This window comes from Macaca thibetana, chromosome 18, assembly GCF_024542745.1.
Source record: "Macaca thibetana thibetana isolate TM-01 chromosome 18, ASM2454274v1, whole genome shotgun sequence".
NCBI classification, from domain to species: Eukaryota; Metazoa; Chordata; class Mammalia; order Primates; family Cercopithecidae; genus Macaca; species Macaca thibetana.
In genome coordinates, this window is record NC_065595.1 from 20,628,639 (window position 1) to 20,645,856 (window position 17,218).

Below are 17,218 nucleotides of genomic sequence, written 5' to 3' on the forward strand. Positions count from 1 at the left end.
AAAGAGTAGTGCGAATGTGTTGGGGACTGTATATTGGTCAGGGGTCCTCAGAGAAACAGAACCAACAAGATATCTAGAAAGAGAAGTTTATTTTAAGAAATTGGCTCACACAATTGGTGGTGCTTCGTAAGTTGAAACAGAGGGTAAGCTGGAGATTGAGGTAAGTTGAAACAGGGTAAGCTGGAGATTGAGGTAAGAGCTGATGTTGCAGTCTTGAGTCTGAAGACTGGAAACAGGCAGATTTTGTGTTACCATCTGAAGATAGGAGTTTTTCTCCAGTAAGCCTCAGTGTTTGCTCTTAAGGTCTTCAACTGATTGGATGAGGCCTATCATATATATATATATATTTTAGACAGAGTCTTGCTCTGTTGCCCAGGCTGGAGTGCAGAATCCTGGCTCACTGCAGCCTTTGCCTCCCAGGTTCAAGCAATTCTGGTGCCTCAGCTTCCTGAGTAGCTAGGACTACAGGTGCATACCACCATGCCTGGCTTATTTTTGTACTTTGAGGAGAGACAGAGTTTCACTATGTTGGCCTGGCTGGTCTTGGAACTCCTGGCCTCAAGTGATCCACCCGCCTTGGTATCCCAAAGTTCAGGGATTACAGGTGTGAGCCACTGTGCCCAGCCCTGTCCACATTATTAAAGGCCGTATACTTTACTCAAAGTCTACTGATACTGGATGTTTGTCACATCTTCAAATATCTTTACAGCAACACTTAGACTAATGTTTGTCCAAACAACTGGACACCTTGGTCTAATCAGATTGACACATAAACTAAAACCATCTTAGGGGCACACACATATGTGTACTCTTTAATGTCTTCAAGATACTGCCCTCTCAATGAAGCACAAATGTTCTGAGAAGTTGTAGTTTATTCTTGCGAAAATGGTCCTGGGATTCAGTTTCAGCTGCCTGCCCTCTGAAAGCTGTCCCTGCCTCCCTATTAAGCAAACATATCTATATTTGCTAAACTTTGAAAGTGAATAAGGTTAATCAACCAGTAGAAATTATCCTGATTTATGTATTTTGACATTTCTCATAAAGCAGATTTTTTGAACAATGTGATATAAAACTGTGATAGAGGATATTAAGAAGGAAAACTATTATCTAGTGATTTTCTTCCTTGAAGTATTTCATTTGGAAGCATGATCAAATCAATCTCTGGTAAAGTCTACATTGTGCCATTTCACATGGTTTTAATTATGTTACAAAAAAACCCATATGATATTCTAGAATCTCAAAAAATCGATCTGTAATAACAGGAAATCCAGGACCTTTTTTATTTAGTCTCTTTATAACAACAATTGGTTCCAGCTTCACAGGGCAAGGGGGAAAAAACCCATAAAATTTGTGACAGCTACAATAATAGCTGTCTTGACTCCATTAAACTCAAAAGCAAGCTGACTGAGGGATTGATTTGATACTGCAAGACATTTTGAAAAAATATGCGTTCACTCACTGTCATGGGCTTCAGGGTTTATTTCGTGTCATGCTCAGTAACTACGAAAATGCCAGCAAATGCCAAGTAAAAAATTCTTTTCATTTTTGTTTTCTTCCCTAGATACCATGTCTGCCAAAACAACCACAACAAAAACCCATTTTGGTGTCAATCTTTGATCATTCTGAAAAGGATGTAGGCCGTTCCTAGGTTTCTCCAGAGATTAAAAACTAGACTAGAATTTCCAGTAGTCTAAAGGGTGAACTGTGTCTAAACAACATTTGCCACCAACTCTTATTAAAATCCAGATCGATGAGCCCCACCCCTAGAGTTTCAGATTCAGTAGGTCTTGGGTGAGGCCTGAGAACTTGCATTTCTAATTCCAAAGTAGGGATCATACTTTGAGAGAATGACTCTTCTGTATGTATGAGATAAAACATATTAGATTAAATTAACCCCATTATACGCCCTCCATATATGTACAGATTTTCCAGTTCATTCATGTTTATTCATTTATTCATTTTAGTATTTAATGGGACTACTATAAGGATAGATTTTTTTAAATCACTATTATCAAAGACCTTAAGATCTAATTTTTTTAAAGCAAGAAGAAGCACATAAGGAAAAGTTACATAATAATGTAAAGCAATAATATATGATTACTTGGCAAATGCTTCAGCCTTTCCTGATGCCATTAGCAAGCTGACTTCTGAAAGGAGCTGAGTTAATTCTGGCTTGCTCTACTGTTGACCCATAAAAGGAGCACATTTCACTCCTAGGGACTGACTGCTATTATACTCAAAAGTGGGAGAGTGAATTTCTGGCTGAACTCGTATGTTACAGCTCAGCAGTGGACTTACTCTTGTGATGGAGCATGAAATTGAAGCAATATGGCTCCCAGCTGAAGGACCAGCTTTGTGGGATTCAGGCCCAGGGCACTGCTAGGGGACCATGTGAATGACAGAGGCTCTGATGTCTCGATTTTCATCCTGGTTGGTGGGCAGCCTAGGGGACGTCCGGCTCTCCTGGAGCCAGTGTGCTGAGATTCCGCTCTGATTCCCTGGCTCAGCAGCAGTTCTGCCCTTTGTCCTTTCTGAAAACCTCGCACACAGAGCAATTTAATATCACGTTAATGAGCTGCCTGAAGTCCCTGGGAGGTCCTGCCCCACACCGGCCAGCACATCTCCAAGGATGACTTCCCTTGCATTTTCTGGGAGGTCACTGCCCTGGCAATGTCGCAGAAAACTCTGCTTCCCCTCACTGTGATCTCAGGGATCCTGGTAACTAGTCTTGCTCATAGCTGTCTGGAGCTTACGTCAAATCCAAGAGAGTGTACGCAAAGTCTCTCAGAATCCAGAAGTGTTACAGCCAGCAGACCAGAGACAGGCACGGTGTCCTTAGACTTCACTGATGGCCCTCATCAAAAACTGGTGGCTGACTAGCTTAAGTACGGGCATTGAGGCCTGGCTTTCAAAGCCCCTCCCCACAGAGCAAATGGTCTGAGGGTGGCCCCACTTGACCTCACTAAACGTTTTGTTTCTCTTTTGTGTGGATTCATGTTCCCTAGCACCACCTTATTGTTCCTCTCCCTTGTGGGTTGTGCTTGATGGCAGCATTGGTCAGTGGCATGCAGCTTCCAATTCGTTATTCATATCAGAGTGATCCAGCAGAAATTCCCTCTCCCAGGCTAGATCTAAGCTCCTAAAGGAAATGAGTATTCTTTACCCTTTGCTGTTTCCCACCACATCTAGCACAGTGTGGAGCAAGTGTTCAGGAAGAGCTTGTCAAATGACAGGCAAATGAAGAGTAACAGATCTTCAAAAGTAGAAAATGCCTTTGATTATTCTGTTTAAGAACGAGAGAAAGAAGTTGTAGCATCTGGCATTATCTGGGTAGTGATACCTGCCTAAGAAAAGGGAGCTGAGGCGGGTGCAGTGGTTCACTCCTCTAATCCCAGTGTTTTGGAAGGCCCAGGCAGGAGGATCACTTGAGGCCAGGAGTTTAAGACCAGCCTGAGTCACAGAGTAAGACCCCATCTCTACAAAAACAAAATTAGCCTAGGCATGGTAGTGCGCACCTATAGTCTCAGCTACTTAGGAAGCTGAAGTGGGAGGATCGCTTGAACCTGGGAGTTTGAAACTGCAGTGGGCTATGATTGATTGAGCTGCTGTACTCTAGCCTGAGCCACAGAGCAGGACCCTGTCTCTTTTTTTTTTAAAGTCCGGAGGGGGGAGGTGAATTGCTAAAAATAACATCTGTGTTCAACATTGTGTAAATAAAAACTTGGGCTTTGTGCCTCCTTTTGACTTTAATTTACTAGATGTGTTATTTCAGCTACTTCCTCTTTGACATCCTGTTTTCTTATCTGTAAATTGGGAATTTTATCTAGCTTGCAGTGCTATTGCAGAAATTAAAGGAATTGATGAATAGATGCAAAAGATAAATCAACTAATAGATAGTTCATGCCTTCTGAAATCTAATAGGTGCTCAAAATATCTGTTTTTATTACCAGATGTACCATTTTTAGGACAGACTGCTAGTAAAATTGGCATCAGGTGAAGTAACAGGTTTAGAGAGGGGGTCTTGGGTTTCGGCAGGCTGGTACAATAAAGTGCTTAATACCTTCTTAATGGACCAGAGCCAACCCAGACCTTATGAGACAGATGCTACAGCTTTCTAGATTGGGTTGCTGGAGGGAGAGCCAGGCTTGCTGGGGAGCCACTCAGGTGAGGAGAATTGTTTGAATAAAAGGAGAGAGTGGAATCGAACATCGTTCGGAGATAACCCGAGATGCACCCCTCTGTAGAGAGGAAACGGAAGTAGGTTTAAGAGTGGAAACAGCCTGTGAACAGAGACGGTCCATGAATGTAGTGAGTGAGAGCACACTCAGGCAGGACTAGGGTGGAGGTGGCAGGTGGGAGGTTTAGTTAGCAAGATGTCCCTGGATGGAGAGAACTCATGGCCTGCCCATGTCCTTTATGTGTGAATCAGCTTTCTGTGGCACTGCAGCCTACCACAGTGGTAAGCACGCTGTTCACTCTCACAGATGGGCAGAGGTGTCCAAGTGACCACCTGCAGGGCTCACCGTGGCTCAATGCACTCCCTCCTGAGAAGCTGAGGCCAGCACTTGGGGAAGGAGACACATGCCCATCTGATGAAATTCAGCTGGACTGGGCCGCCTTCAGCATGCACTGTTTTTGGTCTGTGCAGGTGAACTGAGCAGATGTAGCCTGTGTTCTGAAAGGCTAGCTCCAAGTTGCTTTAGTTTAGCCATCTTCTCCTTAGGTCTCATGATCAAGAAAGGCAGTAATCAGAAGGCTTATGTTATTAGAGAGGCTCTTGAAACCTTGCTAAGTAGAAAAGTAAATAGTTCATTGATTTCTTCTTGGAGGCCACATGGAAAAAGGTGCTCAGAAGTCTGTTCATCAATACTCTGTGCTAGCTCCTTTTGAGAAGTCTTGGAGAGAAATAAAACCAAGTGCTTTCAGTCACATCTGTACTAAACTTCCCACTCACCTCTCTGGCTGTCCTGGTCCATTTACACGGTCTGTGCAGTAGCTAGTCACCATTTACACGGTCTGTGCAGTAGCTAGTCACTGAATAGAGCAGAGGTAGGGATTGTGGGTTATCTTCTTATAAAGCACATGAGTAGCTTGTGAGAAGACAGCACTGTTACAACAGGGCAGAACCTCACATTCTGCCAAAAAAAAAAAATTGGGCCTCTTATTTCTGCCAGATAATTTGAGATATCAAGACTTGGAGACATTCGGGTTTGGAAAGTGCCGGAAGAACCCCTGTAGAAACCCACTTTTGCCCTGAAAAGGATTCTCCTAACTGTGGTTCTCTCTATATGAATTCAGACTTAAAAAAATAGAAAAAGAATAGCTACCACAGCGACTTCTAAAAATCTATGAGCAAGAAGAAAGTTCAAAAACAAATGAATAAAATTTTAAAATAGAACAATTTAAAGATGCCATTAGGAAAGGGATGGATGCTTCTGTATGTGATATGTGTCTGCTGATAAAACCTGGAAGGAGTTGTTGGGTCTGCTTTAAATCTGCATGTTGTTGGCAATGACTTTCATGCACGATAATCTTTATCCCAGTCAGTAACAGAGCAGTGTGGTGGTGGTAGTGAGCAAAGTCACGTAGTTGGCAAGTCTTGAATAGAGTTTCAGACAATTTAGGCAGAGCATAGGATTTCATCAGCCCTGGAAATGACACACAGAAGGGGTGTCAGTGACCAGCAGAGCATGGGTCACTGATAGAATTGCTACATTAAAACTTGGGTTGCAGCGTGGGATGGGTCTTGAGGTGGAGTCAAGGAAAAAGCATGACTACAATCATTTGCTTCCCATCACTGTCTGCTGGATTTCCTCATTAGCTAACTTAGGCACACAAGCAAGAAATGTCTAATGAAATAGAGCAGATAAAAGAAAATGCGGCCAGGTGCAGTGGCTCATGCCTGTAATCCCAACACTTTGGTAGGCCAAGGCAGGTGGATCACCTGAGGTCAGGAGTTTGAGACCAGCCTGGCCAACATGGCAAAACCCCATCTCTACTAAAAATACAAAAAATTAGCTGGGTATGGTGGCGGGTGCCTGTAATCCCAGCTACTTGGGAGGCTGAAGCAAGAGAATCACTTGAACCTAGGAAGCAGAGGTTACAGTGAGCCAAGATCACGCCACCGCACTCCAGCCTTGGCAACAAGAGCAAAACTCCATCTCAAAAAAAGAAGAGAGAAAGAAAATGCGTTTATAAACCTCTTTCAATAAATCCGGAACATCATGACAAGAGGAGACCTTAGAAATCACCTAATCCTTTCACCTCTTTGCTTACAGATAGAGGAGAAATAATCTGCAGAATGATTTGTGGTCCTAACATGGTAGCTTTATGAGGCTTGTCCTTTAAAAAGAATTCTATATAGTTTATCTTAATTGTTCATTTCACCCTGACTTTCATCTTTGTTCTCTCTAAATGTCTTATGAGGCTTTAGATATTTTTTTGGTAGCTAAACATTCGAGGAAGCAGCTATCCTTTTTTTTCTTGGAGGCTGGGGCAGCAGTGGGGCGGGGTGTGGAATAAAAGAGAGAGTGGTGATAGCATTTAAGAAGCAAATGTTAGCCAGCTGCAATGTCAGTGGTAGTATTTCTTAATAGCAGGATTTAGGGACTTTATTAATATGTTCAGATAAGATTAGCGGCATTTGCAAACATGATCTTTGGCAATCTACACCAGAACAGAACAGCTCAGTTCCTTTCTCAAGACAGTTGAGCACTTCTTTCCTACTTTATCAGTGCCTTTTCCAAACAAATGCCTAAAGAGCATGTGTTAAGGATAAATCTGGCGATTTAAAGTTACAGTTGTTTCATGTCATGGTACTTCCATCATCTTAGGTTGACTTTTAATTTTTTTTTATTTTTCCTTCCATTTTATAGCTTTTCTAAAGATAGTTTTAATTAGGGTGAGTGGTAGATTGTGCATATGAGCCTATTAAGCAAGCCTGTTTCATATTGTTTCCCTGCTGGAAATTTTCTCTCAAAGATGGTCGCAAGAGACAAGTGACTGACCCAGGGACTTTATTTAAATAATGAAAATGGATATGTTATGAATGGCCCTGGAAGAGACATTGTGTGCCACTCTGTGGGTGGAAAGAAAATGATACTGTGGTGAAATGATGTGGAAACCATGCATCTGATTGATTTGCTGACCTGCTGCCTGCAGGGCACCCTAGTAGCCACGGTTGCTGTTGCAGTGTGTGTCCTGGGTATTTCACTCTCAGTTACCAGATACGGTTTTTCCTTATTCACTGTTCTGTCATGCAAGATAATAGAGCCTACTGCAGTGGGCTTTAACACTGCCTTTTGGGTCTCCAAGGTCAGAGGTAGTGACTTAGGATCTTTGGCAATGCATTTGGGGGCAGGGGAGTTCAAGAGCCCTGAAGTAGCCTGAAAAGATGCTCCTTAGACTGTTTTATGCATTAGGTTGAGTTTTGCATTCGATTTTCTTTGGGGAGAAAAAAGCTTTAAAACCCAGCAGTGTGTTTGAGAAGAGAACAGGCTGTTTATCTATACCATTCTGGAAAAAAAAAAAACAAAACCAGTGACAACCCATCTTCCCTCTTAGCTGCAGGGTCTGGGATTTTGCATAGTGCCTGTTGCTTAAAAGGGCCCTGTGCTTAGTTTAATGCTTTGCTGTCGCCATCTTGAAAATTCTTAATTTTTTAAATGAGGTGTCCCACAGGTTCATCTTGCACTGGGCCAGGCAAATTACAAAGCTGGTCCTAATTCTAAGATCAGGCATGGTGTGCAATAGGCCTCAGCGGGGCCTGGTGTGGGGCCGGGCTGTAGAGAGTGAGTTATGGACACTGTGGCCCAGACTGCCCCTCGCACCTGATTACCCAGCCCGAATGACAGCTCTTTGTCTACCTCCTACCACATCTTTCTTGCTGTGGACCCAGCACAGCCCTTGGCAGCCCTTCTCTGATGCTCTTCATTGAGGACCAGATCTTGTTCCCCAGTCCTGTACTATTGGCTGGAACAAAACACTTCCTAGAACTCTGACAGCCTTCATCTGACTAAACCCCAGCCCTGGCCGTTCTCTTTTCTACTTCTCTCCCTCCCCTACCTACCTACATTTTTGACACTCAAAGTTGACCAAGAAGACCACAAGCATGACAAACTCCAGAGTGGACTCCTAGTGCTCCCCTGAAGGGTGGCCCTTGCCTCTGCCTGACTGTTCTCCCCTATGCTCCCTTCTTTCTTTCCCCTGCAGGGGCTTGTGTTAAATAAGCCCATCATGAGCAAGGGAACAAGGCTGACTACTGGGCTCTGTTGCAGTGATCATGCTGGATTTTCCAAGCCATTATGTTTATGGGTTTTAGCTGAGATTCATGTGACTGATGCTTGAACTTATACTTTGCAGTCCCCCTGTTGATGGCCTTTAAATCCCTCCTAGATCTATTCTTTGTGTTTTACTTCTACTACCATGGACCAAGGCCAGGCTGTCAATCACTTTGACCTCGCATTAGCCTTTCTCAATGGTCTTCAGTTTCTCCTCTCCCCAGCCAACCTCATATGGCTTCAGTGTTTATGGCTTTCATTCTAGCTGCGGTATTTGAACACACCCTCTGTCCAGGAGACTGTGCCAGGTGCTATGGAAGACATAGATGTTCACGCAAATCCCAAAGACTTCATAATATAGTTGGTAAGATCAGTGAAATACAAGCCAGTTAGTAATAGACACTTTCTGAAGGGTACAAAGGAAATACTGAAGACATTGTCTTATATTTAGGTTGTTTCTAGTTTTCTCATTAGATATACTAGTATAGAACTGGTTTAATGACCATGATCTAGTCATATGATGAAATAACATGCAGCTATATGTACTGATAGCGGAAAATATTCAATATATACAAAGTAAAAACAGAATGTGTATATGTGTGTGTGTATATATATATATATAAAAAATCTCATTTTGTGATCTCATTTATATAATTAGTACATAGGAAGTATAAAGTTGAGAGAATTATGTCAAATGGTGATTGTCTGGATAGGATTAAAGAGGAATTTACCCTTCATTCTTTATGTATTTCTATAAAATTTGAGTTTTGTGTAACTTTGTATTACACTTATAAATGAAACATTTTCAAAAGGAAAGTTTCAGAGTTAAGAGGAAATCAGGCTTTAAACTGCTGATAGTTATAAAGATTGTCTTTATGTGGCTCCCAGAGTCAGATTGCCCTGGGAAGAATGTCTTACCATCTCAGGCTTGTCCTGCTTCTGCTGTTCACACACCTCTACTTAGGCAGCCTTCTGGAACTTTCTACTCAGCATAGGTTCATCACTCCAGGTGGTTATTCTCACGTCTATGCTGCTGTTCATGCTAGTCTCCCTTCCTGAGAAACCTCCCCTCCTCCACTTCACTTATTCAAGCCCACTGCTCATCACATTCCTTGCCCCAGCTTGCCCAGCCAGTGCCATTTCCCCTCTAAACATCGAGGTACCCATGATTTGGGGTTATGATCACAAACAACTCTGGTACATTTGTGGAAATGTTGCACATGTTTTACTGACTTGTCAATCCTAAGTTCCTTTGTTGGGAAGAACTGGCTTCTGATAATCTTTTATGTCCTCAGTGACATGAGAATTCTGTGTTGCTAGTAGGCATTCAACAAAGACTTGGTGACTGGAACCATAGCCCTGGTGCGGGGCTTCCAGGCGTCCACTGAAGCTGATCCACATATACCGGCAGGGTCCTTGCCCTGTGGGGTCTAGTGCTTCTCAGCCTCTGGTGCCCTTTGAGCCTGCCTGAGGAGGCCCACAGCCAAAATCAAATAGTGATGTTATTTTCCTGATTCACAGGAAAAAAAAATGGCCGAATTATTACTTCAGTTTTTCTATAACTTTGTAAATACCCTGGATGCTTGCTACTGATTGTCTGCTTCCAAATGTTGGCCAGATGGCCACATGAATGCACAAGTAGCAAACAAATATTATTTTAAAAAATGAAGAACAGCTGATTGTGCTTATTTTTAGCAGATTAGTTCTCGCCTTCCCTCCAACCCCCATCCACATATATTCTAACAAGCAGAGTTGGGGTTTTATATTGGAAACAACATTGCATCTTGTGTCTCTTGCTCAGTCCATGCCTGGACCTGCACCTTTACATCTCCAGTTGCCATTTGATGTTCTGGGCACCTCACCCACCTGGTGGGGCTGAAAGGGTTGCATTGCTCTCTTCTGTCACCCTAGTCTAATCATGGATACATATTTCGTCAGAGAAGAAAAATACATAATCTCATAAACGTGCCAACCGTCTTATTTCTGTTTTCGGCTTAAGCAATCCATGACTTATATGGAAGACTCCTTTCCCTGAACACTATCACTCAAACTGGGAACCGAGAGAACTGAAACAAATAAGAGATTAAAACCTCTAAGGCGGCCTGGCCACAGGCTCAGCAATGGCACGGAGGACATAGAGACACGTGTGGCCACAACACGTGAGGGAGGCTTTCCACACCCCCTGCGTGAAGGCCAGTGAATTAGGGACAGCTGAGTGCTCAGGGAGCTTTCGGTGACCCCACATGAGGGGGTGTGCCAATAGCTCATGAGGTACTCTTGACCCCAGCCAGAGCTAGGATGGGCCAGGGAGTAACAGGTAACAAACGTGTACTGTGGATGAGAAAAACACCTGGATTCTGGACAGAGCATACGCATGTGCACATCCCCTCAAAGTAACTTGGTTAGAAAGCAGGTTTGTTATTGAAAAGATCAGGGGACTGTCATGGAGATGGAGTATAAGAAATCAATTCCCGTGTGAATTGTAACTCATCAGGCAGGCCCACATTACATCCATTTCTCCATCTCTCTGGAGCCACAAGGTCTGTTGTCTCTGCCTCTCTCTCTACAGCTGGTTGATTTTCTAGTCTCTGAAGTGTATCAGTTTGTCCATGGTGGGAGAGGATTACCCTCCTCTTTAATTCTGATTTCACATTGCTCAATTTCTTAGTTAATAGTCTAAAAAGGTAGATTGTGATTGGTTCCTGGCTTACCAATGGATTTGTTTTCCTGTGGGTCAGGTGTTCATGCCTAGCCAGTCAGCTTGTGTGTTTGCATGTGTGTATATACACACACATGAAAGACCATACTAAAAGGACTAAGGGAGGTAGTGGATTGTTGATAGAATTTCACGGTTTTAACCTTAACTTTATATGTAAGTATTATTTAAAGCAGTCAATAAATAACTCAAGTTTACAAATCATGACCTTGGCTTAAACCTAGACCTATCTTCTCTGCCTATATACACTTGTTAGATCTGGGGGTCCAGATCCAGCCCATGCTGAAGGCTGAGGGGAGAGGGTGGGTGAGCAGAAAGAACACTGGGGGCAGGGCAGTAGGCAGGTAAACATGATTTTATTCAGCAGCAGCTCTCTTCAACAGCTTTTTCAAACTAGCTTTCTCAGCAGCAGCTTACTCTTACACCACCCACCCTGTCTCGGCTGCTTGAGCCAGCCGCCCTCACACACAGCTGCACAGCCAACTCTCCCTTGCCTTCAGGGTCAGCAGCTTAACTCTTACTCTGGGCATGAGCAAGCCAAGCGGTGTCCTTGCTCCCTCCTGTCGGTCTTGCAGATGTACCTTACATTCCACTCTCTCTTACTCTGGGCGCTAGCGTGCCCGCCATGCAAAACCATGTTGAGCTGAGCCAAGCCAAGCCCCAAGAGCACCTGTACAGTGTCAGCAGGGCAGTTATACCTTTTACAGACAATAGTGGCATAGGGCCAAGGGATGGCCTTCTGGTGTATGGCTACATGGGTGTGATAACAAGTGGAGTTATATGCCTGCGCTCTAAACTCACTGAGTCACTCTGGCCGAATGTCTGCCTCGGTCTATTCCTTGACCAAAGTACGTCCATGTAACTTACACTCCACCCCCTAGGCTGAGGGAGACATAGGGTTTGGACACACAGGTTTGATACACAGGTTTGGCATACAGGCCTGACATAATTTTGGGCACGCAGGCCCAATACATACACATAGGCTTGGCACATAAGCCTGACACATAAGTTTTGGGCACACGGGCCCAATACATACATAAGCTTTTGGGCACGCAGGCCCATTACATGCATTAGCTTTGATAAACTGCCCAGCTATTGGCACAGATTACCGTAGGAGTTACCCTTTTGGTGACTGTCATTTACACTGCCCTGAGTTTAGCTCATTAGCTACTCTGTTTACACTTGGTGTTAAATCATACGGTGTCAGTACTAGGCTGGACTGCAGCAGCTGACCCATCTGTGCACCATGTCCCATTAGGAAAGGGGGGACACTCTTCCTAACGGTGAGGACTCAGGGTCTAGGAGTGCCTTAGGCCCCGTGGCCTTATCTTGCATTAGGACTACAAGTTTCAAGACTTTTTGTAACTCTGCTGCTAAGGGACTTGTACTTAGTGTACTTCGATGCTCTAAGTAGGTGCCCCGCTTCACTGAAGTGGATGTCTGTGCCATCCCTGTCCAGGGAGTTGTTACCCATGAACACACCCATCCTGCTATTGGGTAAGTCATCCACATGACAACTGTAACCTGTCCTGCCACACTCTTATGAGCCTGAAGGGCCACATATGCAGTTACTAACTGCTTTTCCAGTCCAGGGGATGGTTACCCATGAACACACCCTGCTTTTGTTTTTGTTTTGTTTAATCCCATGTAGGTCTTTTTTTTTTTTTTTTTTTAAGTTCTGGGATACATGGGTAGATGGTGCAGATGTGTTACATAGGTATACATGTGCCATGGTGGTTTGCTGCACCCATCAACCCATCATCTAGGTTTTAAGCCCCGCATGCATTAGGTATTTGTCCTAATGCTCTCCCTCCCCTTGCCTCCCACCCCCCAACAGGCCCCGGTGTGTGATGTTCCCCTCCCTGTGTCCACGTGTTCTTATTGTTCAACTCCCACTTCTGAGTGAGAACATGCAGTGTTTAGTTTCCTGTTCCTGTGTTAGTTTGCTGAGAATGATGCTAACTGCCTTTTTATTAAGGAATGCTGGAGCTCAGCTCCCTTCCATAGCTGGAATCAAAAGCCTATGGGTGTACTTAGGCACCCCATGCACTGCAATAGACCCTAGCCAAAACCATCTGTGGTCACATGGACATCCACTTCAAATGGGCATCCCTGGCTAACTACCCATAGGGCTTGTGCCTGCTATATAGTCTGTTTGGCTACCAGAAAGGCTCTTCCAGCCTTGTCATCCCAACTCCCAGGCAAGAGGGGCACTGCTGCTTCTAAACCTGCAAGAGAATCAGAGGTTAGCATAACATCAGTAAGACTATGACATATGATAGGGCTATGCGTATAGCCCTGCAGCAACACTGTGAAAGTCCATTGTCACCCTCCCATGAAGGCAAACCATTCCTGGCTCTCTGTGGACGGTCCCAGTGCCATCGTCCAGTGGCCCATCAAGCCCATGGCAGACAGTACAGCTGCCAAGCCGTGTAAAACATCCACCCCCAGAATATCTTCAGGCATGGGAGAGACATACACAGTGCATAAGCAGAGGACCAAATGGCTGATGCCAAGACACACAGACAGAGGTTTCATTCCACTGACTGGCCTTCATAGGCATTAATAAATGCAGCTCTGCCCAGAAACTTACCTGGGTTCAGGGACCAGTAGATTGCCAAGTTCACATGTGGCCTTTGGTTGTTTGGAGTCCCCCAAGCCACACACCTTGGCCAGTTCTCTTATTAAACAGAAAAGGCTTTACACTTCCGCCAACTGTAGCAGATACTCTTTAAACCAGAATGCTTGGGCGGGACTGGGTTGTGCAGCAATGTCCTTCTTCCGAATGACTTGCACTAACTCTGTACATGACTGCCGGCATTACTTGCTTAACTTCCGCAACTTAGCGGGGGCACAGGCACCATAGGAAGTATGCTCCACCACAGTAGGGGGCTTCTGGGCCCACCTGTGGGGCCCAACAGCTGCTCATGCTCTATTTTCTAACAGATCACTGGGTGAGCCTGCAACAGAAGTTCTTCCTCCTCCCTGCGCTGCATCCTGCAGGGACTGGACATGCACTTCACGCAGTGCAGTCAGAAACACCCATCCAATTCTGCCAGTAAAGGTAGCGTCTTGGTGCTGTGCACTTCCAGATGCTTCAGCGCCATCTCCACACTTGCAGGAGACACATCTACTGCCTCCCATGTTTCCACTGGGACTCATTCAAGCAGCACCACTGCCGCTGAGTACAATAGCTCATGCTGCAGCCACACAGCCGACCTGGGAGTCCTCAGGACTGAAGACCCACTCACCTCATCCCATCCTCATCGCCAGTTGTCAGATCCCAGGGTCCAGGTCCAGCCCATGCTGAAGTCTGAGGAGAGTGGGTGGATGAACAGAAAGAACACTTAGGGGACTGTAGGCAGGTGAAACATGATCTTATTCTGCAGGAGCTCTCTTCAACATCTTTCTCATCACCAGCTTACTCTCACACTGTCCACCCTCTCTTGGCTGCTTGAGCTGGCCACCCCCATGCACAGCTGTGCAACCGGCTCTCCCTTGCCTTCAGGGTCAGCAGCTTAACTCTTTCTCTGGGCACAAGCGAGCTAAGCTGTATCCTGGCTCCCTCCTGTCCATTTGCAAGATGGACAGCTTTGGTGCTCTCATTCTCTGGGCACCAGCATGCCCACCATGTCAAATCATACTGAGCCAAGCAGAGCCCCAAGAGCCCCTGTACAGCATCAGCAGGTTAGTTATACCTTTTACAGACAATAGTGGCGTAGGGCCAAGGGATGACCTTCCCATGTTGTGGCTGCATGGCTGTGATAACAGGTGGAGCTATATGCCTGCACTGTAAACTCACTGAGTCACTCTGGCCAGACGTCTGCCTCGGCCTATTCCTTGACCAGAGTACATCCGTGTACCTTACAGTACTCCACAGACTTAAGCATTCATGAGTGAATCTGAAAGCTGTCGTAATCTAGTCTCTGCATTCTTTGACTTTCAATTTTTTGTGCAGCTGAATAGCATTGTCCAAGGAGTCCTGTTCTTCTGAAGTCACACTTTCAACAACCTCAACTAACTGCAAAACTGTCAGTACTCAGAAGACTGCTGAATTGAGAGAAACTGTGTTCATGCTTTATTTCAAAGTGGACTTCAGTTTCTGTGTAAAAGTATGTTTCCTGATTCCATAAGCCAGGTGATCTTGCTTTACTTCAACTAGCAAATTGCGAATGGTGTTAAGAAAGGGACCTTGCCAATCCCTTAGAAAGGAGACATAAGATATACCTGAGTCACCAAATAGAAAGCAGTCTTCAGTTTCACCTCCAGGGAGTTTTGGCGGTTTCTCTTCCCCACACTTAGGGTCTTTTGTCTTTGAAATGCAGGAGTGGTCATGACAGCGACATGATCATCAAAAGCAAGAAAACTTTATATCCACGCATAGTTTAATAAAGGTATTGTTACCGGTGGAGGGTCTTGACTATGTGTGGTCCAGGTTCTTGGTGTTTTGAACGAAGAATTGGACAAAATGCACAAAGCAATGAAAGAATGAGACAGCAAAACCATAGGTTTATTGAAACGAAAGTACACTCCACAGAGTGGGAGCAGGCTCATGCAAGTGGCTCCAGCACTGGTGACAGAATTTTCTGGGGTTTAAATCCCCCCTAGAAGTTTCCTATTGGTTACTTGGTTATACACTATGTAAATGAAGTAGTGGTCTGTGGTCAATCAGTGGCTGAAGTGAAGTTGAAAAGTTACTACACCCTATGCAAACATCTGACAGGTTGCAGGAGGGGACCAATCAGAGGTACTTTCTATTTCTCATCTGCAACACAATGGAAAGCAGGGAATTGCAAAGGGAGTAGCCACTGATCCTTTTGTTACTTGGGTAAGGAGAGGTGGGGTTTTCCTTTTGACTCAGTTCTAGGAAGTCAGTGCGAATCAGCCTTAAGTTCACTGCCTCAATTTGTGTATCAGTTAGGGAATCAGAATGTGTATCAGTTAGGGAATCAGACAAGCAGAAACTGAGTGGTGAGGGATCCTCACGCAGTTGTGGGTGCCGACCCTCAAATCAGCAGGGCTGGTATTTGGAGAAGAAAGATGGACTCACAGTGGGGAAAATCAAGGATGAGTTCAAATCTGGAGGATAAGCTAGTATCCATGTCAGTCTCCCAGAGGCTCTAGGCCTCAGACTTCCACATTGCCTGTGACATGCAGGGGAGGCTGGAGTCCTCTGCTGGGAGCTTCACATGCTGGCCTGGGATGCAGAGAAGTTGAGGAGCTCAGTGGGAGTTAGAGACACTGGGGCCCAGCTGCTGGCCTGTGAGCTGCACCTGGTGCCCTACACTGACCTTGAGAGTGTGCAAACCTGGCTGCTGCTGTCTGTCATCTTCCAAATCACCCACAAGATACCCCTGGTGGCCAGCACTAATGTGAAACATGGCAGGGCTGGGAATGCTGAGAAATACAGTTCCAGCTTAGCTGGGCTGATGCAGCACAAATGCAGCAGAGTTTGAAAATGTATAAATATTTCCATAAACAATGCGAACAGCTTTGTCTATTTTAAGCTTAAGCTATTCATAAAATTGACTTGTACAGAATACCTCTTTCCTTGGACATTGCCACTTCAGTGGGAATAGAAAACCTCGGTGTGGGTTGGAAGAGTTACTAAGACAATGTATTGATTTTTTTTTCCCGAATAATTGTTAATTTCAGAACTGATTTTATCCTACTAAAAATACCTGATTCTCTGAGCAGAAAGGCACCCTTTTAATTAAATACCACCACACAGGTCATTGCCTGCCCTTCTACTTGAGCCCTGCTGTGGGGACTCTGCTTCCAGCTGCCTTTAATATTGCATAACCCTTTGTCTTCTGCAGCTGGGTCACATTCAATAAGTAATTACAGCACATCTGATTAAGGTCACTCCCAGAGCGTCCATTAGTCATCTGCAGGAAAGAATGCTGAGGAGGCATATGTTACTGCAGGTCACTTTCCCCTGTCCTGCTGATGGGGGCCCTCCTCGCACTCTGTGCTCAATCATGGCCTCCACTTTAATCACTCCTGGAAGACAAAACACAGCTGGGCCCTGAGAACCCCAAGATTTGTCTATAACTCAGATTTGGCTCTGCTGAGATCTCAAGGGCTCATTGAGGACAAGATGCCTTGTCTGTATTTCATGCATTTCCCAAAGCAGACCACGACAATGCCACAGCAGGTAGGTCAGCTGAGGTGTCATGCACGGCAGGAACCAAGCAGGAGGCTGGATATCAGGAAGGAGGGA

At 44.9% G+C, this 17,218-nt stretch overlaps 1 protein-coding gene across 3 annotated transcripts in view; it reads left to right on the top strand.

Annotated features, from left to right (window-relative positions):
- CCBE1 (collagen and calcium binding EGF domains 1) overlaps positions 1-17,218 on the top strand; it is a 288,086-nt gene that overhangs the window by 126,453 nt on the left and 144,415 nt on the right. The gene's annotated exons all lie outside the window — the stretch shown is intronic.